This window comes from Orcinus orca, chromosome 3, assembly GCF_937001465.1.
Source record: "Orcinus orca chromosome 3, mOrcOrc1.1, whole genome shotgun sequence".
NCBI lineage: Eukaryota > Metazoa > Chordata > Mammalia > Artiodactyla > Delphinidae > Orcinus > Orcinus orca.
In genome coordinates this window covers 90234168-90245311 of record NC_064561.1, presented here as the reverse complement: position 1 = coordinate 90245311, position 11144 = coordinate 90234168, and positions in this window count along the sequence as shown.

Genomic DNA, 11144 nt, shown 5'->3' with positions numbered 1-11144 from the left:
CATAAACAAGATACCCTAACACAGGTATCATGCAGAAAATGGAAAGACACTTCTATGTAGTGGCAGCAATTTTTTTTAGCAGACTTCCACGAGAAATCCGTCCCTTCTCTTTCCTAAGTTATACCTGAAGCCTGACTTAAGAGGTCTGAGCCAGAGCTTCTTGTCCTGTTTCTTGTCAACACACCTGTAACAAGTATGCTCCCTGCAGCAGGAGCTGAACAAGTGTTGATACAACTCACAGAAGGTTTCCACTGAAATAGAATACAAATGACCTAGCTTTGGGGAGTCACTACAAACCAGTCCCAGAGAGAGGAGAGAGAAACAGAGAGGGAGGGTGGGAGGAACGCTTCTTTTTTGAACTACTTGAGATTCAGAATCCCCTTGTAGCTTTGAAATTTTCTCTAATGTACTTGGCATCAGAGTAGCATTAAATTATATGATTTCTGTAATTTTTGCATACATTCTTGGAAGATGAGTTTCATTTGCATTGGCAGTTTTTAATAATCCACTTTCCTAAAAGCTTTATAGAAAAATTATATGCATGGTTTTGGCTCCCTCAGCTGGCCATTCATATGTACTTCAAGTTTTAGAGAACAAAACCGAGACACCCCTATTGAAATAGATTTTGGTTTTCCCACCAAAGTTTATTGCAAATTTAATGCTTCCAAATGCTTGACAATCTTTCAAGTTTCATAAGTACATTTTTATTCTGGTGTTTTTTTTTCTTTAGAGTTATAACTGAAAAAAAAGGCTACATTTTAGCCAAAACATCAAGTTTAGAAAATATTTCAGATAAAATGTGTAATTCCTTTATGTCTCTTTCTCAAGCTTTCTGTGATGAAGGTACTAGTTAAGCAGACTGATGCTGTTGCCTGTTCCCATGGCAATGCCTCCTTTGGTCAAATGAGCTCCTCAGCTGTTCGCCACGGCAACCTTATAACCTTTAGCCTTTTATTTATTTTGAAGTTTTGAATTTTACTTATTTTTTATACAGCAGGTTCTTATTAGTCATCTATTTTATACATATTAGTGTATATATGTCAATCCCAATCTCCCAGTTCATCCCACAACCACCCCCCCACTTTCCCCACCTTTAGCCTTTTAAACTCACCACCTCTTCATCCTCTCAGCAACGTTTCCTCTTTCTTAGAAATGATAGAGGTTACCCAACACAAATAACTTTGACATCCTGATTACCTCCCCTGCCCCAAGTCTTCAGACAAATCTCTATCCTTTTCTTGCCTCCGTGTCTCTAGGTTCAGTGAAACAAGTTTCTCTCCTGTCGAGGACCAGTCGGCTGGAATGACCACGGGATCCCTTTTCCCCTGATTCTTCAGGAGCTTCACTCTATTCATCGTTGTTATTCCTCCTCTTTCTTTTCTATATCTCTGCGCTCTTAGTTGTTGTTGGCTTTTCACGATCAGCATACAGACATGCTTATGTCAGCTAAGGTTTTTCAACTGCGAACAGTTCTGGCTAATTTAAGCCAAAAAAGGGCTCACCCCATGTAAGGAAGTGTACAAGAGCTCGCCTCGGGAAAAGCAGGTGCCAGGACAGCTGTGGAGCGGGGAGCAATGCACGGTGGACAGTGTCCTCAGGACCAGTTGTCGGGAGCTTAGCTGAGCTGGGAGAAACAGCTGAGTTGTCAGGTGTCACGGCAGCCGATTAAAGCAAAGAGCCAAAAAGGAAAGAGTTAAGTCTTTAATCACTTACTGTGATTGTATAAGTAAGAGGCTAAAACCAAACGATGCACCACCACCCCCAACCCCGTTCCTTTTTCCCCATGGTGGAGGGTCAGGTAGATCAGTGCCGTCATGGCGGGCATCTTACTGTTGACAAGCCCTGAACAAAATGCTCCTGCAGTTTTATGGACCCTGGGATGGTGAGGCCAGGGGGTGAGGGCTAGGAATGGATGAGTACTGGGTATTGAGTCAGAGAGGGGAAAGGTGTCTTCAGAATTCCCTCCTCTTCCCGATAAGAAGGGCTCAGCAGAGGTCTGCCCAAGGCCTCAGATAAAGACACCAAGGATTGATGAATGCAAATGTGCAAAGCGCAGGTCTGAGAGGCCCGAATCCTTGACTGCAACACCCCTCAGAGATTACAGTATCCTGGCTGTGCACCAGTGTGGGGAGGGCAGCCTTTCCATGAGGTGTCCAGGGAGAGCTCTTGTAATGGCCCATGGTCAGGCCTGAAAAGTCATATGTAGGTTTTTTAACCAGGAGCCGGACTCCTCATCACTGTGGGGGTGAATTAACTCTAACCATTTTTTGTCCTGGTGTCAATCAGTCCCTGGGAAAGTACTGAACGGTCCTACAGTAGGTCAAAACCCTCCCAGATTAGCAGTCCTACCAAGAGAGCATAGAGTGGGAGAAGGGGATTAGCCCAAATAAAATCAGGGGCTGCTACAAAGAAGGTGGAAGAGAAGCGAGGCAAGTCAACTCAACAGCCATGAACTACCCATGCTCCCTTCTTAGAAAAACCAAAGCAAAGCCTATTGTAGAAAGATCTCTCTTTAAACCTGTGTCTACTGACCCCCTCCTCTTTTCCGAACAGCCGAGCTTCTAGAAATAATATTCAACACTCACTGTGTCCATTTCTGTCACTTATTTACTTATTTCTGAACTCACTGTGATCAGCTCCACCTACCCCCTAGTCAACCAAAACTTCCCTTGCCAAGATCCCCAAGGACCGCACTGTGATTAAAGCCCAAGGACCTTTACATCTTTATTTTGGTTGACCTTCTCTTGCTTTTTGACTCTGCTGACCATGCTCTGCTTTTTGAAATCATTTCTACCCTTGTTTCTTTCCCCTCCTTCCTCTCTGAGTGTTTTTTCCCAATCTCTTTTGTGGTCTCTTTGCTATTCTTTCATTACAGAGTTTCTGTCTTCAGCCCAATCACACACTCCTTGTTAGATTCAGTCATTCTCCATCCCTCAGCAGGACGGTGGTTAGGAGTTCTAGGTCTTGAGTTAGCACATGGGGTCCAAATCATGGCTCTACCCACCACTCATTGAGTCACCGTGGGAAAGCCACCCAGACTCTCGTTGTGAGTTTTCTTTTCTGTGAGAGTGGACCTCCCGACAGGATTGTTGTGGAATTTAATGAAACAATGCTTGCAAAGCATTTAAAACAATGCCGGGCACACAGTAAGCATAGCTTGATAAATGGTGGCTATCATTGTGTATTCAGAGCATTTACCCTGCCTTGTGCTCACATCAATCATGGCACTTTTTTGCTTTGTATTGTCCTTTTTCAGACCTCACATTAGTTAGTAACTTCCTTTTGGGGAGGACTGTGTTTTTTGGACACCAGATCCTTAGCACAGAGCTTGGCACAAAGAAGATGCTGGATAAAAGCACATTGGTTGAAGGTGAGTGACATCATGGATCACATGTTGAGGGGAATGTGAAAGTAAAGTGGGCATGGTTATGAAAGGTCCTCTGGGTTTCCTAGATAGTAACATAAATTCTTTTCATTAAGATGTTTGGTTATCATTTTTATTTTTTCAATCCCACCTGACAAATATCCTGAATCCTTGTTCAAGTAAAATTCAAGAGTCTATCAGACAAAAACTTTTCCTTTCCTTCTTCTTCCCATCACCATGACCACCTCTACCATCATCATCACCATCATAATTGTCTTCAAGTACCTGAGGCAGTCATTGAGTAATAATCTTGATCAGTTTGTCCGGTAAGAATCCCTGTTGCAACTTGGGTTCCCCAGTAAGTGGAATCTGAGCTGAAATTAGCATGCAGGAAGTTGGTTAAGGAGGGCTCTTGAGTTCAACACCTGGAAAGGGGTGGGAAGAAAGCAGGATTCGATGGAGGGGGAGGGTGGGCTGTGATGGAGTCAGACCAGTCAGCTCCCTGGGGCACTCATCTAGCCCCAGGAAGCTCTGGAGCTGAAATGGTTCTTTGACATTGTCCCAGTTTGACTTCAGGGTGACACAGTGGTGTGCTGGAGTTGGCTCCTACTAGCTCTGGAGAGGAGAGATTGCATACATCTCTTCCCAAGTGTGCATTCATTGACAAAACATTGGTAGCTCGAAACAGGTTATGGTGAGAGCGTTTACGTTATAGATATTGGAGACAGGCTGCCCTGAGAAGTGTATGTGACCTTGAGCTGGGTGGGGTTCTTTAGGTGAGGAGATCCCTGAAGAACACTTGACAGCTTAGAGCTGTCAGCCAGCAACCTTCCCAGCAGCTGGGGGAATATAGCCCTCCTTCCTGGAGGAGGATATGGGCTGCACAGCACAGCATCCGCAACGGTCCCTGTGATCTAGTCGTGCTGCTATGAGAAACCATGGAGGTGATGATATTTTTAAGTTTTATATGTGTCATTTTGACAGCAGTATTTCCTTTATAATTTAAAAAGTTGCAAATAGTTAATAGGTTTTTTTTTTAAAAAACTAAACTTTCTCTTTTAGAACAGTTTTCGAAAACAGAAAACTTGCAAAGACAGTACAAAAGGTTCCCATGTACCCCACACTCAATTTCCCCTATTATTAACATCTTAGATTAGTACAGCATATTTGTTACAATTAATGAACCAATACCAACAAATTATTGTTAACTAAAATCCATAATTTATTCAAATCACAAAGGAGAACCTCCTCGACTCCGGATTTAGAACTGAGAATGGGCAGGCATGTGGTTGGAACAATGAGGAAACGGGGAGAAGGGTCAAACAAACCCTATGTTGTTACCTGTGGCTCTAATGAAGCAGACTGGGGCCTCTCTGCCTCTTTGGCTTTAGAAGCACTGCTTTGTCTTTACTGATGCTATGCTGACACTTCCTGGGGGATAGTAACTATGTCGTCTCATCAATTTGCTAATCGAAGCAAACGATAAAGAAAAAACCTTTAAAGATCCTGTGTAAATAAAAGAGGGGCAGTTACACTGAAGAGATATATGATTGCATTCTTTTCAAATGCAGGGATATTAATAATTTATTTTGGGCTTTTCTTTCCTTGAACACACACAAAAAACTTAAGTAAATTTTGATAATGATTAATAAATTAATATTATTTACAAATTACCTTGAGAATGATGTTAATATTTGGGTCACCAAAGTATTTTTATTGATATGTAACCTCCTTTAGTACCTAATACATATAGAAAAACTAACTTGAACATGTAACTAATTCACTTTGTTTTCATTATATTTTGAATAATGATTTTATTGTTTTTATTAAAATAATACATTCTCATTATTGGAAATTCAAGCAGTACAGAGAAGTAAAAGTAGAAGGTAAAAAATTATAGAAAATCTTAGCAACCAGAGGTAATACTGTAAACACTAGCCAAACCAAATTCCAGTAATCTCTATATCGATATTTTTCTAGATCTCAAACTGTATGCAGTCTATGACACCTATATATGGCTATATAGAAATAGTTTTATCAAAGTGGATAAGAGAAAAGAAAGTGAAGAAATTGCTTTTAAAAAAATAAGTGGTTTCTTTAAAAAAGTTATGTGTGTTCCTAAAATATTCCTCTAAGGCAGGGGGTCACAAACCCAAGTGCCTTTACGAGCAGTGACAATACGATTCGTGAAGCATGCTATAGATTTCAAGTTGCTGCTATTGTTTTCAAAGAAAAAAATCTCTCTGATTACATTGCCTATGTCATCACTGAGTAGGTCAAAGAAAATGAGGAAGCAAAATATTTCCATAGTCCATTAGCCGTATTCAGACTACAGCTCTCTACATTGTTACCCTTGGAAAGATCAAGAAAAGATTAAGAAGTTACAGTCAGTTTATTTTTTAAGTGATGTATTTCATTTAAGATAGCATTTATTGATACTATGCCATGAAAGTTTAAGAAATCAGTACTCCTAAAACTTTATTCCACTTATTTTGTGCATTTTAAATTAGGCTTCTTAGCTATATATTAATTTTACATTTTCAAATATTATAATGTTTATATTTAATCTCATAAGCATAATTCCCATTTTTACTAAATCTTGGTTCTAAATGGATTTAATGTTCACTACATGCCGTAGCACCTCCGTTCCTGTGTTCTTTGTTTTTATTAATCTCTTGGTTGACTTGTTTTTAACTATCAGTTTTCCCAAAAAGAACTCATGAAAACTATAACTACAATCATATATGAGTATATCTGACTTTTGCTTTAATAACTGAATTACATCATGGCTGGACAGAATGTACTTTTCTCAAAACTTTGTAGACGTTGCTATGGAGGAGTCTGAGAATTGTTAATTTCTTTCCTCTTGTAAGTGACTTACTTTTTTCACCTGGATGCTTGAAGAAATTCTTCTTTATCCTAGGAGTTTAATAATTTTACAAGAATTTGTCCTGGCATCATCATTCTATATCAGGTTCTTCCAGAAAACAATTTACTCTTTCATCAAAGTACAGATTCAGTTTTTCCAACATTGTAGGCAAATTGTCTTCTAGTGTATATTTGTTGTGATCATCTCATAGAGCAGAGATGGACTCCCCACCCCAAATTTAGTTTGCTGTTAAGACTGATGATCCAAAATCTTGGAAATAGAAGGGAGAAAATACAAGAAACATTTAACAAGGAACTAGAAGAACTAAAGAGCAAACAAACAATGGTGAACAACACAATCAATGAAATTAAAAATTCTCTAGAAGGAATCAATAGCAGAATAACTGATGCAGAAGAACGGACAAGTGACTTGGAAGATAAAATAGCGGAAATGACTACCACAGAGCAGGATAAAGAAAAAAGCATGAAAAGAATTGAGGACAGTCTCAGAGACCTCTGGGACAACATTAAACACACAAACATTCAAATTATAGGGGTCCCAGAAGAAGAAGAGAAAAAAGAAAGGGTCTGAGAAAATATTTGAAGAGATTATAGTTGAAAACTTCCCTAACATGGGAAAGGAAATAGTCAATCAAGTCCAGGAAGTGCAGAGAGTCCCATACAGGATAAATCCAAGGAAAAACACACCAAGACACATATTAATCAAACTATCAAGAATTAAATACAAAGAAAAAATATTAAAAGCAGCAAGGGAAAAGCAACAAACAACACACAAGGGAATCCCCATAAGGTAAACAGCTGATCTTTCAGCAGAAACTCTGCAAGCCAGAGGGAGTGGCAGGACATATTTAAAGTGATGAAAGGGAAAAACCTACAACCAATATTACTCTACCCAGCAAGGATCACATTCAGATTCAATGGAGAAATTAAAACCTTTACAGGGAAGGAAAAGCTAAGAGAATTCAGCACCACCAAAACCAGCTTTACAACAAATGCTAAAGGAACTTCTCTAGGCAGGAAATGCAAGAGAAGGAAAAGACCTTAAAAAAACAAACCCAAGACAATTAAGAAAATGGTAATAAGAACATACATGTCGATAATTACCTTAAATGTAAATGGATTAAATGCTCCAACCAAAAGACATAGACTGACTGAATGGATACAAAATAAGACCCGAATATATGCTGTCTACAAGAGACCGACTTCAGACCTAGGGACACATACAGACTGAAAATGAAGGGATGGAAAAAGATATTCCATGCAAATGGAAATCAAAAGAAATCTGGAGTAGCAATTCTTGTATCAGACAAAATAGACTTTAAAATAAAAACTATTAAAAAAGAAAAGGAAGGACACTATGTAATGATCAAGGAAACAATCCAAGAAGATATAACAGTTGTAAATATTTATGCACCCAACATAGGAGCACCTCAATACATAAGGCAGATGCTAACAGATGCTAAATCGACAGTAACACAATCATAGTAGGGAACTTTAACACCCCACTTTCACCAAAGGACAGATCATTGAAAATGAAAATAAATATGGAAACACAAGCTTTAAATGACACATTAAACAAGATGGACTTAATTGATATTTATAGGACATTCCATCCAAAAACAACAGAATATACTTTCTTCTCAAGTGCTCATGGAACATTCTCCAGGATAGATCATGTCTTGGGTCACAAATCAAGGCTTGGCAAATTTAAGGAAATTGAAATCGTATCAAGTATCTTTTCTGACCACAACGCTATGAGACTAGATATCAGTTACAGGAAAAAAACTGTAAAAAATACAAACACATGGAGGCTAAACAATATGCTATTAAATAACCAAGAGGTCACTGAAGAAATCAAAGAGGAAATCAAAAAAATACCTAGAAACAAATGACAATGAAAACATGACAACCCAAAACCTATGGGATACAGCAAAAGCAGTTCTAAGAGGGAAGTTTATAGCAATACAATCCTAACTCAAGAAACAAGAAACATCTCAAATAAACAACCTAACGTTATACCTAAAGCAGTTAGAGAAATAAGAACAAGAAAACCCCAAAGTTAGTAGAAGGAAAGAAATCATAAAGATCAGATCAGAAATAAATGAAAAAGAAATGAAGGAAACAATAGCAAAGATCAATAAAACTACAGGCTGGTTCTTTGAGAAGATAAACAAAATTGATAAACCACTAGCCAGACTCATCAAGAAAAAAAGGGAGAGGACTCAAATGAACAGAATTAGAAATGAAAAAGAAGTAACAACTGCAGAAATACAAAGGATCATGAAGGATTACTACTACAAGCAACTATATGTCAATAAAATGGACAACCTGGAAGAAATGGACAAATCCTTAGAAAAGCACAACCTTCTGAGACTGAACCAGGGAGAAATAGAAAATATAAACAGAACAATCACAAGCACTGAAGTTGAAGCTGTGATTAAAAATCTTCTAACAGGGCTTCCCTGGTGGCGCAGTGGTTGAGTGTCCGCCTGCTGATGCAGGGGACATGGGTTCGTGCCCCAGTCCAGGAGGATCCCACATGCTGTGGAGCGGCTGGGCCCGTGGGCCATGGCTGCTGAGCCTGCATGTCCGGAGCCTGTGCTCCGCAACGGGAGAGGCCACAGAGGTGAGAGACCTGCATACCGCAAAAAAAAAAAAATCTTCTAACAAACTAAAGCCCAGGACCAGATGGATGCACAGGCAAATTCTATCAAACATTTAGAGAAGAGCTAACACCTATCCTTCGCAAACTCTTCCAAAATATAGCAGAGGGAGGAATACTCCCAAAGTCACTCTACAAGACCACTATCACCGTGATACCAAAACCAAATATGTCACAAAAAAAGAAAACTACAGGCCAATATCACTGATGAACATAGATGCAAAAATCCTCAACAAAATACTAGCAAACAGAATCCAACAGCACATTAAAAGGATCGTACATCATGATCAAGTGGGATTTATCCCAGGAATGCAAGGATTCTTCAATATATGCAAATCAATCAATGTGATACACCATATTAAAAAACTGAAGGATAAAAATCATAAGATAATCTCAATAGATGCAGAAAAAGCTTCTGACAAAATTCAACACTCATTGATGATAAAAACTCTCCAGAAAGTAGGCATAGAGGGAACTTACCTCAACATAATAAAGGCCATATATGACAAACCCACAGCCAACATCGTTCTCAGTGGTGAAAAACTGAAACCATTTCCTCTAAGATCAGGAACAAGACAAGGTTGCCCACTCTCATCACTGTTATTCAACATAGTTTTGGAAGTTTTAGCCACAGCAATCAGAGAAGAAAAAGAAATAAAAGGAATCCAAATCAGAAAAGAAGAAGTAAAACTGTCACTGTTTCTAGATGACATGATACTATACATAGATAACCCTAGAGATGCTACCAGAAAACTAGTAGAGCTAATCAATGAATTTGGTAAAGTAGCAGGATACAAAATTAATGCCAGAAATCTCTGTGTATAGATTTCATTCCTATGCACTAATAATGAAAAATCTGAAAAAGAAATTAAGGAAATGCTCCCGTTTACCATTGCAAGAAAAAGAATAAAATACCTTGGAATAAACCTACATAAGGAGACAAAAGATCTGTATGCAGAACAGTATAAGACACTGATGAAAGAAATTAAAGATGATACAAACAGATTGAGAGATATACCATGTTCTTGGATTGGAAGTATCAACACTGTGAAAAGACTACACTACCCAAAGCAATCTACATATTCAATGCAGTCCCTGTCAAACTACCAATGGCATTTTTCGAAGAACTAGAACAAAAACTGTCACAATTTGTATGCAAACACAAAAGACCCCGAATAGCCAAAGCAATCTGGAGAAAGAAAAATGGAGCTGGAGCAATCAGGCTCCCTGACTTCAGACAATACTACAAATCTACAGTAATCAAGACAGTATGATACTGGCACAAAAATAGAAATATAGATCAATAGAACAGGATAGAAAGCCCAGAGATAAACACACACACACACGGTCACCTTATCTTTGATAAAGGAGGCAAGAATATACAATGGAGAAAAGACAGCCTCTTCAATAAGTGGTGCTACATGTAAAAGAATGAAATTAGAACACTTCCTAACACCATACACAGAAATAAACTCAAAATGGATTAAAGACTTAAATGTAATGCCAGACACTATAAAACTCTCAGAGGAAAACATAGGAAGAACACTATTTGACATAAATCACAGCAAGATCCTTTGTGACCCACCTCCTAGAGAAATGGAAATAAAAACAAAAATAGGGACTTCCCTGGTGGCGCAGTGGTTAAGAGTCCGCCTGCCAGTGTAGGGGACATGGGTTCGAGCCCTGGTCCGGAAAGATCCCACATGCAGAGCAACTAAGCCCATGCGCCACAACTACTGAGGCTGCGCTCTAGAGCCCGCGAGCCACAACTACTGAAGCTCATGTACCTAGAGCCCGTGCTCCACAAGAGAAGCCACCGCAATGAGAATCCGGTGCACCCCAACAAGAGTAGCCCCCACTCACCGCAACTAGAGAAAGCCTGTGCACAGCAATGAAGACCCAACAGAGCCAAAAATAAATAAATAAGTTTATAAAAAAATAAACAAATGGGACCTAATGAAACTTCAAAGCTTTTGCACAGCAAAGGAAACCATAAACAAGACCAAAAGGCAACCCTCAGAATGGGAGAAAATATTTGCAAATGAAGCAACTGACAAAGGATTAATTTCCAAACTTTACAAGCAGCTCATGCAACTCAATAACAAAAAAACAAACAACCCAATCCAAAAATGGGCAGAAGACCTAAATCGACATTTCTCCAAAGAAGATACACAGATTGCCAACAAACACATGAAAGGATGCTCAACATGATTAATGTTAGAGAAAGGC